The sequence below is a fragment of the Pseudopipra pipra genome, chromosome 3, assembly GCF_036250125.1.
Source record: "Pseudopipra pipra isolate bDixPip1 chromosome 3, bDixPip1.hap1, whole genome shotgun sequence".
Classification (NCBI taxonomy): Eukaryota; Metazoa; Chordata; class Aves; order Passeriformes; family Pipridae; genus Pseudopipra; species Pseudopipra pipra.
The window spans coordinates 93,417,148-93,431,184 of NC_087551.1; positions in this window are offsets into that span (position 1 = coordinate 93,417,148).

The window sequence follows — 14,037 nt, forward strand, 5'->3', positions numbered from 1 at the left end:
CAGCTGAGCCCTTCAAATCTAATTGAATTTTGCATGCATCTCATTTTACCACTGGTGCTCAGGGCAGGAGCAAATTATCTGGATTTCCAGAATCTTCCAGGCCAGCTGAAATATTTTGGGCTAGAATTTCCCCCTTCACTGACATACAGTAACTAGAGATGTAAAAAATCCATTCATTCACTAGCAGAGCTAGATGGAAAGTAGTAGAATTTTGGTGAAAAAAGCTACATCATTAAAGTTTGGTTTTTTCCCAAATGGGGATGAAAAAATAAAATGGTGGGGAGAACATTGATGGAATTTCCTTTCAAGAAATGAGTGAGACAGGAAGGAATTTTTTGGCTTTCTAGATGCTCTTCTGGAAGGTTTTTGTTAACTGACAGAATTAAAATTGACTGAAGCTTGCCAGCACAGCTGCAGAAAGACAGGTCCTTGCCCAAACAGCTCTTCATATTCTAGATCTGGGAACCATTCAGCCATTATAAACCCAAGAGAATAAAGACACAACTGCACTGTGGAGTAGGTACAGAGAAGTCTAAGCTTGGTTGCCAGCCAGCCTTGCCACAGGATTGCCATGTGACCCCAATGCAGAGCCACTCCCACAGCACCAGCTGTGCTGGGGTACTCCAGTGCACATGGACAAACCACATGCCATCACCGCCTTAGCGTATGGATTCATTCCTCAGTGTAGTCATGACCAAAAAATCAAGGTACCGAAGGCTCGGAAAGTTTCTGTCAAGTTCATTGACTGAAATTGAAACCTAAAACATTACTATTGATGATCAAAAACATTGCTTGCTGTGGATGTGTAATAGTACTATAGTAATAATAATAATATACTTTTGCATGGATGAATAATATTTAAGATCTTGAGATATAAAAGAATAATGATTTTCTGAAATCACTGACCAGTTAGTGGGAAGCAAAAGCAGAATGATAAACTTGTTTACATGGTTACATCAAAGCCAGTGTTTAAACTTCTATTCATTACTAGTGCCAAATATGGTTCTGTATTGATTTGCAAAGCTGTGTAATTAAATCTATTAAAGAGATGGGAAAATTGAAGATGTATCCAAAGAAAACTTGAATTTTAACATTGGCTTTTGGAAATTGGGAAAAAAATGTAATAGAATAGAGATGTTTTTTCTTGGTGTTTAGAAAACAATCTCAGGAGCGAGAATATGGTTAGTTATAGCTCTGACATAAAGTTTTTCTGCATTTTAAGCCAATTAGGGAAACATTTTAAAGTCTGGATGTTTAAATATAACTAACATATTAGAGCAAGGAATTCAATGAGGAGTAAATTCCCTCAGCTTCTTTGGTAATCAAGTTCACTAATTTAGGAGGATAAATGTGAGCACTTAGCTTGATAAAATTAGGCATAGTGATTTGACAGCACTGTATCTCATTTTATTTACCTGTGGAACAGGACTACTAATATGAATGAGGATTATTCAGTAGTACCTGTAACACTCTCAGGCCAGCTGTACATAATACTATACAAATGTAAAGTATTATTAACATTTATAATCTGTAATTTTGTTTTTGGACAGACTCTTGATATATACTTCTACTGCAAGAATGAAGCCTCATCATCTGAGAGGCCTTTTTCTTACAGTAAAATTATCACCTTTTTAAAATATCTTATTTAAATATACCAGTGGTAGCCAATATTCATTTGATGCAGAGGGAAATGTTGAGTATATTATTCAATAGCAATTCACTCTATACCAGAGAAAGTAATTAGTGGTATTATCAGGTAGAAAATTGCTGCAATGAAGAATTCACTAATATGGTATGATTAACTCCCTCAGAAAGTTTCTGGACTTTTTTAGAATCACAATCACTCTGTTACTAGCTGCCAAATAGTGTTTTTGGCAATGTATTGTCAATGAATACTCTCAAAAGTACCCTTCAGTGGATAGTAAAAAACTGAAATAGCAATTCTCTCATTGAGTAATGATTGCTCTGGATAGACCCTGTAGTATAGTATAATACAAACACAGAACTATATGATTTATTTATAGACCCTTTGTTATAATAACTCACCAGCTATTCCAGTGGTTTGTGGGCTACTTGACATGTTTTTTAATTGAAAGTTTCTGCAAAAAAAAAAAAAAAAGTAAAGACTATCCTCTTATACAAATCCTATGAGATTTTTACAAACTTGAGATTTGTAAAAGACTTACTTTTAGAACCCTTAATAATGTTTCTTCTCTCAAGGCAGGTATCCTACAGAGAAGAATGTGGAACAAAAGGTTGTTATCCAGGTCCCACTGAGAGATGCACAGGGTTAGAAAGGACAGGTTCAGTATTCTTGGTTACTCAGGGAAAGGATGTTATCCAATGACATGAAAAAAAAGACACAGGGATTATCTGTAGCATAAAGAAAAACAAGATCTCTGTCAACTTACAGATACAGTATGTGATAACATTCATCAGACTCATCAGGGAACTGATAGGAATCAGGCATTCTCAGACAGCAGCAAGCAAACAGCAAATTAAATTCTAGCTGTTCTTATGGTATGTTGGTACATTTGAAAAATAAGAACTTAGATGTCCCCATATTCCATGTTGTTTTTTGTCTTACTAAGTGTAAAGCTGGACTTGTTGCACTGGCTCTGTCCTGTGTGACATCAATATAGTCTGTGATGTACCAATCTAGCTCTGACAAACTTTACAGGAAAAAAAGAGCATTGTTAAACATAGGAAAGAAAACCATGAATGAAAAGGGACTTGCGGGAATTCAGGTAACCCTGAAATCAACAGTCGTTTCCTTTAATTTTTAATGTCTTCAAGGTTGCACTTTCAATCCAGCATATAGATTCAGATTTACTAAAAGCTGAACCAAATTCAGTTTTTGAAATTTTCTGTTTGAAATTCTTGGCAGCGTGACTTCAGATGAAGATTCATCTCTCCTAGCTCCTGACACAACACAGAGATACATAAATTATGACCTCAGCCTCATCATGTTTCTGGTTACAACCAACAAAAAACCAGTGATACCTTCAGAAGTATTGCAGGTCCTAAATGGCCGAAGTTGAGGAAGGGCTAGGAAGATGAGGTTCCAAACCTGAGGACATCAGCACCTCTGAACTGAATGATATCTGAGGTCGGGTTGGGTGAATCATATGAAAAAGATGTAACAGACTGGATTTTCTGGGCCAAAAAAAATAAGATCATAAGTATATTTTAAAGGACTGAGCACTCTACCACTTCAGAATGTGCTTCAAGATTTGATTAGATGAACACTTAACAATGGAAGAAATAGTAGGTTATTGACTGTGGATTTTATTTAGAAGTTAATCACACTAGCACTTTGAATACATGAATTGTTCTACAATGGGAATTATGGGCAGACTGCTTCCTAGAAGGTTGATTCAAGCAAAAACATTTTTTTTACTTTTCAGAAACCTAAGGCTGGATGGTTGTTTCTGAAATGGACAGTTTTTAAATAGTCTTGATTTTAAATGTCTGAAAACTTTATTAGTATTTATTAATTTTATTTTAAATAGTAACTATTTAATACTGAAAATGCGAACTGTTCAGTTAACTCTTCATCCTCAAATGAATTTGGATTAACTATAGAAATCCATTTTGTTATGGATTTTGAAAAGATATTTGGTAATCATAGAATCATCAAGTCTTAGAATGATTTGGTTAATGATCTCGATAAAATTTTGAAATATCACAAAAAAGCTTCATTTCAACTCTTGAAGGGAGGACGGCTTTCTCAGTTCATTTTTCCAGAGTAGTTTTTTGTTTTTCAACCATCTCAACATATCAAAACTTTGCAAAGTTAGGAAGTACTCAGAATTACACAGGACCAGGCACCTGATGGAACATCACCACAGCAACATTCTACAAATACAAAATGAGAGCTCTTTTCCTCCAGAAACACACAGGGACCTGTTACCACATCTCCCTCCACAGTCCATTAGAGAGTGTGCTTTCATCAGAAGCAGATCTCAACACGCACAAAGCAATTTGAATGCTTTTTTATTTCTTTTCCTGCAAGCTTCTCTTTACAATGTTAAAGCTTTAAAATTTACCCCAATGTAATGTAAAATCTGAAGGAGTTTATTTCCACTTCTGTAAATCTTCTCTGGGATTTGTAGTGCATTTTGCATTTTTCTTCTGCTCCTATTACTGACTACTTTCTGTTTCTGGCAGGAAACCATCATTTTTTGAGTAATTATGCTATCTCTATATGTGTATGATGATCAGCTTTAATGCATTTACCATCAGTTTCTTCTCCCTGCCCCATGAATCCATAAAAAGTCTCTCTGTGCTGCCTGATAAAATAAAGACTTCTAATGTAAAAAGCTCCATCATAGATATAAGGGAAAAGGATTGTTTTCTGTAGGAGCAAAGCAGACAGTCTCAATATAGCAGTGGCATTGGAAAAAAATGTGCAAGCTGTAAATTTTAATGAGAGGCATGTTTTATGGAATCAAAAGTCTTTACTTTTTATTTGTAGATGTTAGCTTGCATGGAGCCTTCATTCTGCAATGTAAAGCCAACGAAAAGAACCCCTTCTGCAATGAGAAATCAAAATCTGTTCTCTTTTTCTCTTTTAAGGAGTTTTCTTTTATGTATGGACCACCAAGAAAGAAACTTCCAAACAAGGTTTCTCTGTTCCTGCAGAGGTTTGAATTGAAATTTCTCCTCACATTTCCTGAACTGCAGGTGAGATATCAGCCTCTCACTCTGTCAGCCTTAGAGATCAGCATGGAACTGGCTTAAGGTGGCTTGATATAGATTTGCTATTTGCAAATTAAAATCCTTCATCTCTGAAAAGAATCCAAAATAGAATACAGTTCTTTATTAACTGTGGCCCTAAAGTTTTTTAATGGTTCTTACCTCAGAACATCTTTCAAGAGTTGTCTTTTCAGACCTATTATATAGCCCTAATTAGTTTAGGCATTAGAGTACATATGTGAAACTACTGGGCTAGCTCAGGCTTTTAGGACTGAGAAGTTTTATGATCAGATATGCAAGATGTATAAGGGTTTTTCTTCCCCACAGAAAATACTTTACCACTATCAGATTAAGATACAGGGGCTAAATCCTGCACAATTTTCTTAAGGCATTTTACATTATTGATGCCCCAACTGCATTTATCTGCCCCTGACCTACACACTTTTTTTCAGTCTGCAGAAGTCAAGATCTTTCCTAAAATGTAAAACAATTAGATGAGATACCTGTCTCAGAAGGCAGTTTTGCAATTAGACTTCTTCAAAGTTTTTAGTCTCTATTTTCCAAACCTAATTTCTTTGTTCCTTTTATTATTTTTATTCGGGATTTACATATGTTTCCTATGTACTATTGTAGCACATGAATTTGCCATGTTATATATTCACTGAATGACAAGTTGTTAAGTAGAATTCTTGTTGTCTGTTACTATGAAAGGCTAATCTCTTTGGGGTGGCTTTCTTGAACTCCTCTTTTCACAGCTAATGTCTGGAGGTCAGTATCATTCATCTGTAGGCTTTGCAATTTAAAAAATGACAGACCATGATTAGACAGAGACTGTTCTCTGTTTCCAGTGGGTGATTCTTTCTAACAGTACATTCCTCTGACAGTGAAATCCTGCTAGAACATTTCAGATCAAAATTACTTCTATTATCTCAAAATTTTCTAGAACTTAAAACCAGGTATGAACATTTGGAATGAGGTTCTTTTTGTCATAGTGAAGAGTACCTTAGAGGACAAAACCATTGATACTACAGCATAATACTAATGAGAATAAAATACTGACTCTTCACGAGGTAGTTGAACTGGGATTCAAACAAGCTAAAGCAGGGATATGAGAGAAAATCAAGTTCCATGCTTCTTGCTATAAATAGGAAAAAAAAATTTGGTCCTGTGTATAAGTACTTTAAATAATGCAGTCCCTGTCCAGAGCCTCCTAGGCTAGGTGGACTGTATTTTGATCTGTAATAGGGCTTGAAAGTTGTTGTATATTTAAAAATATTCATCAGTGAGCACATCCTATACAATTCAAACTGGTGAAACTTCACTTCCCAGTTTTTTACCCTAAGGAGATGGAGTTGCTTTATAGCCTGTGCTAAACAGAGCAGATGTTCATAGGACCTTTTGGGGCTTCCAGTTGTAACTGAAATGGTCTACTTTGCAGTCTTGTGTTTTTGTGAGACTGAGGGAGTAAGTCTCATTTGGTTTGTGTGATGCACCGTATATTACAGAGGATATGTGCTGGGATGTTATTCTTCTCCCAGTTTGTAAGTCAGAGAGTTTCATTAGGCAGAGGAAACAAGCAGAAGAGACTTCTGTTGGCCACAGACTGGAGAAAAGGGGATGATGGGAGGAATCAGGGAAGGATTGGAGGCATCTGCTACTGTTCCTTAGATTTGCTTGGGGGCATTTCCATGAAAAAGGCAGCACATCATAAATCACACAATACTCCAAGTATTTAGAGTATTTGCTCTAAAAAGGAAAAGAGGCTTCTTAAGGTGTTAACAGAAACAGTTTAGGTCATCTATGATGTATGCTGTAGAGAAATGAGAGAGTGCAAATTGTTAGCAAAGCAGTGTGTGTGTGAAAAAGAAGCCACAGACAGGAGAAAGGCTAGCAATGCACCAACACCATGGGAACCACCACAGCCTAACCACGGGCTGCTTGGGAAGAAGGGTTACAGAGCATTATCCTGCACTGGGAGCAGCCCTTTGAGCAGCCCATTTACCCTTACAGCAAGGAAGATCTGGGGCTACATTTTTGAGACATAAAGTTTATTTTCTATCCTCAGGATTGCTCCTGAAAGGACTCAGTCAGGCTATGCTCCTATAAAAGGCAATATGTCTGTCACACTCTGTGTGCTCTTGGACATCTCTGTAAAGCACAGAGCAGCTGCACCTGTCACAGCTGAAATACATAGCCACCGTGCTCCTTGTGTGCTGTTGATTTGCTATTAATTTTTGTGAACGTTTTCTCACTTAAGAATCTTTTGAAAATTATTATGGAAATGCAGATTGTATTATAGTAACCTGCAAAGGCCTCTATCCATATTTTTACACACTGTGTCATTCTTTTCACATTGGTGTTACTGAAACAGCATGGGAGAAAATCCAATACTGCACGGTCCTTGGTTGTGTGCCAAAGTGGTTAAGCAGCAAAATCAGGCCCCACTGTTAGTGATGGCAGTCTGGAAAACAGGAATAATTTTCTGTTGAATACCTGATTGAATTACTTGTGAATTGCTCCTCTGCTGAGAAAATGATATTGGAGTTTGGCAGGTGGTCACCATTTTTATTTGTTAGAGTGTATTATCTGAATTTGCCTGTCAGATGATTGCTTGGTTAGTCCCTTCCCAGTATAAATAACTGCGTAGTTCAAAATGTGACAAATAATAGTAATAAAGTTTATAGGGGGGAAAAATATTCTTGCTGCTACAAAGAATAGCACTTAACCCAGACATTTATCTACTGCTTACAAAAAAATGGGCTGATCAGATGATAATATATTCCAGTGGTTTAAAAAACAATAAAAAGGAGGAATATTCATTGGTTTTCCCCTCTTCCTCTGCTTCTTATAGGTACAGTTTAAAATAGCCTTGCATTGAATTGGTATTTTATTTTGTTATGCTTACGAAGTCTAATAATTTGAACAGCCCTTGCAGTGGTGTCATTCTGTTCAGTGAGCCAGACATTGCAAAATTGTGCATTTTTATGTAATTGAGATAATTTTGCATACTAGCTGGTGGAAAATTACATAAAAATTTGTATGCACTGGTCAGCTCATTTAATGTGATATGTTATTTTTCAGATGATCAGCATTTTTTACTGGTACTCCATCTCTGTGCTGCAAATCAACTTTTTTGCGCTTTGTCTCTACTAGTAAAATAATGAACAACATAATGCTTCCCGAGGAAGAAATACAATGCTCATTTTCCCTTTGGCAAATGAAGATGTAGCCATTAGGCACAGTGTTTTCCCAGCTGCTCCTTGGAAGGGCCAGTATACTGTTCACAGATCTATTGGTTTCCTTCAGATTACAGAAAACCTATGTCATGTGACAGTTGACTGTGTGCTTCTTTATGTTTGACTGGGAAGCAGTGGGGCAGATTTCTCTCATTTCACTACTGCTGCCTGAAGTGGTAGATTATATCAGCTGGACTGAAAGAGCTGAGTAGACTGTGGGGATACCATACCCGTGACAGATTCTTCTCATAATGGGTAGGATGTCTTCCACAATGATCCTCTTTGTCTTTTTTGTTATAAAGAAGCTTTTGGCAACAAGTACTAGATGTCTTTTTACAGATAGACACCAAACACCAAAGTGTGAAGTTCAGCAGCTGCAAGGAAAGGACTAACACCATGTCTTATACGTGATCTATCGTCAGGAACAGTAAGTAAAAGGCACTTCCTTTCAGAGGTTCAGTGACTTAGATCATTGGTTGAAATCCAACTCAGATCTGAACCACTGATGTAAAGGCTTGTATGGCTGGTGCCAGCAGTGTGCCTGCTCTGCTTGTAAAGAGAGGGGCTTCAGCCTCCAGCAGCGTCTATCCAGCAGGCTGTTCAGAGAGGTAGCGAGACCTGCAACTGCAACTTTAACAAACACCTTCAGTGTCAGACTATGTTCTATTGACCACGGAGAGAATGGTTAATCACCCTAGACGATTTATCTCAAAGTGCTTTTCTTCTAAGACAGTTGATAAAGTTTTGGCCACATTAAGTCTGGCAATAATCTCTCAACTTCTTGTGTCAGAGTTGACAGACTGTATTCTACTATGTGGCTGGGTCTGAAACAGAAATCACCCCCCAAAAGCTGCCTTCTTTGCAGGGCCTCAGTGAGAAACTGACAGCAAAGAGAATCCCCTCACTGAGAATCTCTCATAGTATTCCCTCACCTGGTTTCCATTAAGCTGACTGAAGACAATACGGTTACCTAACTGAGAGCTTTGTTGCCAAGGTAACATCACCAGCATAACACAAGATAGAAGAACAACTGAGTCAAAATAAGACCATTTTTTCACAGAGTTTGTTCGCAGGAGCTGTCTTTGCTGGATGTATATGCTTTTCTACTTGCTTTCAATGGAAAATTAGTCATTTTGTGATGATATTCCCTAAAATAACATTTGGAATGTGTGAAAATAGGTAAGCTCATACTGAAAATGCATGGAATTGTATGGGGCATTAAATCTGAATTTCAAAGAACTCTGATTTGAAGCTAGTTCTGATAGTCTTAGTACTCTAACTCAGAATAAAGTATCATAAATAATTTAATGGTGAATGTAGTAATAGCAGTTATGCTAAATATATCTGTAGAGCCTTCCCATTGTGGGCTTCTTTAACCAACTGGGCAGTTTTGTAAAAAGAAATGTATTAAAACAATTTACAATGAGTCTTTGTTACGATCTGCTTAAATATTGCCAAAAGAACTTTTAGATTCGAATATTCCCTTGAGCAAAATTAAAACTCATACAAGTTATCTGTTGATACCAAAACTGTTTTTATTAATTACTAAGAGATGCAAAGAGAAAGAGGAAAAAAATAAGAAAAGGTTGGAAAATGCTAAGATTACTTTTAGAAGCAGAGAAAAGATACCACCAAAAACTACCTCTCCGTCGAGCTGGTCTGTGGGGTGGAGGGGGAGAGAGAGAGAGGCAGTTTTCTGCCTTTTTTTTTCTCTGTCTCTGCCGCTTTGGATGTTATCTCTTTAGCTGCAGGGGGTCTTTTACAGCTTTAGTTCTCTGGAATGCAGCCAGGATGTGGCTTCGCCACTCACACTGGGCTGTGTCCCAGGCTGTGCAGAGGTCCCAGTCCAGCTGCACGTCTCCGCCCTCAGAAATATGGTCAGGGTGGAGAACTCACACAGGTGGCACGGTGGGTCTCAGTCCACTTCAAGACGTCAGAGTTCCAGTCTCTGCTGACGGGCAGGCAGCATACAGTGGCAGAAGAAAAGGTGAGGGCGAGGTGGGGGAGAGACTCTCAGCTGCTACAGCCAATTCTCTTTCCCACTCCTCTTTCCCTACTTTTCCCAAATTTTTCCTCAACTTTTATAGTGTTCAAAGGTGGTTGTGTGTGGTTTCTTGGCACGTAGCCCTATTCAGATGTTCGAAGAGATATGATAACCATGAACAATAACAGGATCCTTTGGCAGGAAAACTCCAGTGGGAAAATTCTGGTGAGAACTTCTGGTGGAAAACTGACACAGAATTTTTGGTAGGAAGTTTTTTGACAGGCAGAAACAATGGTGAAACATAATTTTTGGCATTTGTATGTTATCTGTCTGTTACAGTCTTGTACCCGGGACACCCTCTAGACACCCCCTGCCTTGACAATCTTATGCATTAACAGTGATCTGTAGGATGGGGGAAGCAAGCATCTTGCAATGTGTTCCCCAAATGTGCTCCATAAGACTAATCTAAAGTAGGATATATCTTGTCCATAGAACTTTATTTTTTGATTTTAAGGTTGATAATTTTTCATGGTAGCCCAGAAGAAAACTGGGGCATTGATTTGTGTATTCAAAAAGTCTTGAAGTCTTGAGATTCAAATAATGTGTTTACTGATAATACTATCATAAGGATTAAATAAGAAGACAGATGTGGGCCAAGAAGGTTGGACTCTAACTCATATGGTGCTGACTCCTGTTGTTACCGCTAACTGCATTCGTTAGGATGTATTTTATCATATAAGAAAAGGTACTTATACTCGCACTAGATCTAGCTTTTGGTAAGCCCTCTTTAACTCCTTTTTAACCTTTTAACTCTTTGAACTCCCTGTTAAGCTCTGAGCTTGTAGCTTTTACATGATTTCTAATATCTGTTAAGTAATACACATTAATCCAAATTATTAGGAAGAAAACCCCAAACAAGCAGCCTCGCTAATGTACAGGTGCATCAATCTATTTCAATATGGTTTAAAGGAAACCACCAATACTGAAAAACATTTCTGCTGAGAAGGTTTAGAGCTAATAGGCATTGCTGTGCTCCTGAGGATATGCTGAAAATGGTGAGAAATGGCAAGGATGTGAAGTGCATAATAATAACATGAAAAATTTTAAAATACGTAATCTTCTCATTACAAAAAGAGTGCTGCATAGTCATAATTCGTGTAATATCCTGAAATGGGATCTAATCTCTCTGATTTAAGTGCCCAGCTTTCAGATATGTGGCTCTAAAGACATCCAGTAGGGAGATCATCTCTGTCTACCTAAGATGCCCGAAATGACATAGGTGGGTTTTTTTCACAGAAGCACATTTCACTCTCCATTATCTAAAAAGGATCTCAGGAACACATTAGAAATTCCATAGGATATACATGGCACATGCAAAACTATGTCAGAATGTAACTTTAGCACTGTTTTCCAAAAGGTGGCTCCTGAACAAGTACCAGTACAAAGGTGAGTTGTAAGCAGGTTCTAAAAGTCAGTATGTTCATGAATGTAAGCTGGGTGCATAATTACTCTAATATGTTAACCTTATTGAATCTTTAATATATTAGGTTCCATTGCTACCTCTCTTTTATGATGGGTATTTGGAGCCAGAGAAAAGAATATGTCCATAGTTGCTCTCTAATACTTGACAGGCAGCGGATCAGCTCCCTCTTTCTCCTTATACTTTCTCTTGTGCGTTGTTGCAGTCTCCCAACAGAAACTTGCACCAGTTGTCCCTATTCAGGTGACCAGTGTCTAAACCAGGTTTGTGCAACTGTTCAAATTTTGAAACCGAAACTTTCAACATGGAAAAAGCAAAACATATTTTCACAAGACTTTTGTGAAACACAGTTATATAAACAGCTGAATTGGCATGACTGAGATGGAAGTTCTGATAGAGAAGAGGTGGAATGGAATAGGATCTGGACAGAGGAGCTTAAAGTAGATTTGCTGCTGGCAGAACTAGTAATCTGGAATGACAGCTCGGGAGAATTCTCTAAAGCCAGGCAGAATTCTTAGAGAATTCTCTAAAGATCAGGAAAAACCAACTCTGCATTTCAAAGTCCAATAGGCTCCCTAAGCAGTGACCAAATTTCTTAACTCAGAAAAGCAGTATGGTGTAGATTTCTGTCAGGTGTACCTATTTATGAATGCAAATATAGCCACAGCTTTTCTTCATCTTAGTGGAGCAGCAGTAGAATGACAAAACTGTGGATGCTTTGGTCAGGGAGCTGTGCAGCTACTCAGAACTAAGGTCCTCACTCCATTTCTGTTTACAGGAAATGAAAAGTTTGAGAACAATGACTCCTGATACACAATTGCCTGTTAGATGAACACAAGTTTGTTGCTTTGAGGGACTGTAAAACTCACACATAACAGAAAATTTTATGCACAGACTTCCTGATGGTAAAGGCAAATGAATTTCTCTATCGGCTTTTGTGCTGTCAATGTTTATTTATCCAAAAGAGCATTTTATTATGACACGACACTTTTAAGAGACCCAGGGGGAAGGATTTAGACAGACATTCAGAATTCAGTAGGATAAATAGGAGAGGAGCAGTTGTCGTCTCCAGAAACAGCGTACTGACAGAACTTGCAGATAGCATAGTTCCCTGCTTTAAATTGCAATTCTGTCTTTTCTAAAAGGAGAACAGAGTTTGCATGTTGACTTAACATTTTCTTAACTGATTTAACTGGAATGTAGAGAACTGTATCTCCACAGAGATTCAGGAAAGAGTTGCATTTTATGTCGATCCTTGAATCTCTATAATTTTGGACAAACGATTTCTACTTTCTAATTATTAACAAAAAATCCTGACTGTTTGTGGCCCCCCATGATTGCTTGCCAGCAGAATTACTTGGAGAATGATAAAATGCTATTTTTCTAAAGAATGACTTTCACTACAAAGTGTGGTTGTGCTCATAAAGTTTTAGAATCATAATAGAGATCCATGCCTCTGTAGTGGTTCGTATTAAAAAAAACCAAAAAAGATTAATTTCTGGCTTCTACTTTATTAAAGGCTACGCTGAGGTACAGGGAGAAATGAAGTACCATGCAGTCATGGTACTTCTGCTTTGCTACAAACTGCTTTGCTTTCTATCCATCCAATTAAATCATAAAGGAGATTCCATGCCATACCACTCTTCATTGATTCTGTGCCAACTTGCACCTTGTAGCTCAAATGTTTGCCTACATCTGCTATGGGCACAGTCCATTTTGAATGTATGGGATGGCCAGGCACTGCTATATCTATTTCAGGAAACACACTGGCACTTCTATACCAGACACTGCTCAAAGGAAAGGGCTTCGACTCCATTAAGAGCTATGGTTAATGTCATGCTCGCATTTTGCAGCTCTCCCTCAAGCATGTTACAAAAAGAGTTTTACATTCTTGTCTGGATAGTTCACAAAAACCCTCTTCCTGGACGCAAATGTTTGTGACTATACCTGTAACAGTGGAATTTATGAATATAAAGTATTTTTTATTTGCTAAAACAAGGCCATAAGGATTCCAGGAAATGGAAAATGTATCACTTTTGCTGATAAGCTATCCCAGTGGTTTATGACTCTCATTTCTAAGAGTCATATTTTCACTTTAAACTTTGAAGATTTTATTTTTGAAGTTTCTGGTGAGTTTTTAATTTCTGAAAGTTTTGCCATACATAATTAAATTTCACATAAGCTTGAAAACTAAAATTTACCTGGGATCTAAAGACAATGTTGGTCTTAGGTGAGCCTTCTGCTGAGAAGTACATTTCATCCTACAAACTTGTTCATTTACTTTGCTGCTAGTCAATTAACTGTCAAGGTATATCGCTACTTCAGTCTTCTGAAGGGTATTCTTATCTAAAGATTGGGATAACTCCTTTTACAAGCATTATCAGATGTTATAAAGAAAATTTAGGTCTTCTCTCACCAGCTCAGTGGAAAGACAGTTGACATAATGTCAAACAAATTTTACTGCTGCTATTAATTTCTGCCACAGAAATGTATTAAGGAAAGATATCTGAAGATGTTGAAAGATTTAGGAACAAATCAAAACAAACCAAAACCAATAAAACTCCCGGAACTCCTTCTAGCCTGTCAATGATTTTTTAAAATATCTACTCATTAATCTGTTAACTTTAAAATTAGGTGAA